Source organism: Astatotilapia calliptera, chromosome 17 (assembly GCF_964374335.1).
Source record: "Astatotilapia calliptera chromosome 17, fAstCal68.1, whole genome shotgun sequence".
Taxonomy (NCBI): domain Eukaryota; kingdom Metazoa; phylum Chordata; class Actinopteri; order Cichliformes; family Cichlidae; genus Astatotilapia; species Astatotilapia calliptera.
Genome location: NC_137438.1, coordinates 41,261,115 through 41,263,397, shown reverse-complemented (window position 1 = coordinate 41,263,397; position 2,283 = coordinate 41,261,115). Strand labels below are relative to the sequence as shown.

The following is a 2,283-nucleotide window of genomic DNA, read 5'->3' as shown; positions in this document are numbered from 1 at the left end:
CCCTTTGTCGGAAACCTGACAGTAGGAAGTGTCAGACATGGCGTGTCCCTTCCTTGAAGAGCCAGTAGATCGTGAAGCCCAAATTCTCCGCAGAGCTCACCGCCGGGAGAGAGTGATCAGAGCGCATTTGGACATTTTATCATTTCCTGATGATTGTCTGTGCGAACGTTACCGTTTTTCAGCACAATCTATAAGTTATTTGGATAACATCCTCAGGCCATATATTACGCATGTGACACATCGCGGACATTCTCTCAGTTCTGTACATATTATTTGTATTGCACTTCGGTTTTTTGCAAACGGGAGCTTTCTGTATAATATTGATGACGCTGAGCACGTTTCCAAGGCTACCGTCTGTCGGGCAGTCAGGAATGTTACAGTTGCACTGAAACGTCTCCTGTACACGTTTGTGGTGTTCCCCGGTCATAGACCCACAAGATTCATCAAAGAGGGATTCCACAAAATTGCAGGTATCAGGATGACCAAAACTTAATTTATGATGTGGTGATACTTGAACTACTACTTAAATATTACATTTATTTTCAGGGTTCCCAGGCGTGATTGGCTGTACAGATGGCACTCACATTCCAATCATTGCTCCTTCAGTAAATGAAGGAGACTATGTGAACAGGAAGTCTTTCCACAGCATTAATGTGCAGGTACATAGTTCCCTGTAGCATTTCAAACTAACAAATTATTTCATCATAGTAATGGATGCTAATTTGTGTTCTCTGCACTGTGAAGATCATATGTGATGCTGCCAACATTATCACAAATGTGGAAGCCAAGTGGCCAGGCTCTGTCCATGACTCACAAATATTCCGTGAATGTACACTGAGCACAAAATTTGGACATGGTGAGTTGAAAATACTTTAAAATATATAAAGACCAATTGCTTCAGGGACATTTGAACTGAAGTGTATCCTTCTGTCTTAGGAGAGTTCACTGGCTACTTGCTTGGTGATAGGGGGTATCCATGTTTACCCTATTTGCTTACCCCTTACTCTGACCCTGAACCGGGCCCACAGCAGCGATATAATCTGGCTAATTGCAGGACAAGAGCCAGAATTGAAATGACTATCGGAATGCTTAAGGCCCGGTTCCAGTGCCTGCAAAGACTCAGGGTCACCACAGAAAGGGCATGTGACATTATTGTGGCATGTGTGATTCTTCACAACATTGCCACAATTAGAGGAGAACACTGTCCTTCTGAACCAGACATCAGCAGTGATCCAAACCATGAACATCCTGACCCTCCCACGGACATACAAGATGGAAGTGCAGTCAGAGACACCATATGTCACAATCATTTCTTTTGACCCATCACCTCAACATGTTGAAAGAAGAATAAACAGATTTTTTGTTCAACTGGCTTTATTGGTCACCTGTGTTTCCTGTACACAAAGTATTAAAAGATGTACACCTCATAAAGTGTCTCTGTTGCTTCCTCCTCTGTAACAGCTGTCAATGTTTCTTCATTATTTTCCTGTAGTAAAGAAATAAACAACATTGCTGTTCTACTGTAAACTCATATAATCTGTGGAGTATTACTCACAACTGCATGTTGGTCTGGCTCAACAGGAGGCTGCACCAGATGCAGTGCACCACCACCATCAACTGATAGAATATGAGGTTTATACAGGTCACTTATAACTTACAAGGGACCAAATGGCAATTAACAAACATACCAATCACCTTACACTTCATTGTCATTATGCTCTCAAAGACAACCAAGACTGAGGGAAGGCAAAATCAGTAGGAAAATAACTTCACTACAAAATAATCCATTATGGTGAAGAGTTTATCAGATGAATGAGTAGCACTGCGAAGGTGACTGTGAAGAAAGGATGTATGCACATCATGTATTATTTTGAATTTACCCCTTATGTCGGCACTTGTGTCTTGCGGGGTTATTGACTCAGAGGATGTCCCCGCAGAGATGCCTTCAGCCACAGGGCGCCCACTGTTTTGGCTGAGGGCCAACTGCTCAGCCTCTGTGAGTGGTGGTGGTGGAGGACCCCCACCTGTTTTTCGGGCCTCCGCTTTTTATCTGTTGGCTATAACGGGTCACATTTGAGCATACAGAGTAAGCAAATATGTACTTGTAATGTGCTCAGATAATTTCAATAAGTGCTTACAGAAAGGAAATTAATGTAGCCTCTAACTGCAATTGATTTACATGGGACAAACAGACCAAGCACTATGGCTCATAATACAATTACACCTTACCTGTTTGGACTATATTTTTATATTTCATTTTTACTTGCTGCCAGGCACGTTTGG

At 42.3% G+C, this 2,283-nt stretch overlaps 1 long non-coding RNA gene across 2 annotated transcripts; it reads left to right on the top strand.

Annotated features, from left to right (window-relative positions):
- The first annotated feature begins 233 nt into the window (after positions 1-233).
- Positions 234-1,372, top strand: LOC145421395 (uncharacterized). Of its 2 annotated transcripts, XR_013902742.1 has the most exons (3): positions 234-470; positions 547-659; positions 745-1,372. It is a non-coding gene; the product is annotated as an uncharacterized LOC145421395 (long non-coding RNA). The 2 variants fall into 2 exon arrangements; XR_013902741.1 differs by having other exon boundaries at positions 547-1,372.
- The last annotated feature ends 911 nt before the right edge of the window (positions 1,373-2,283 follow it).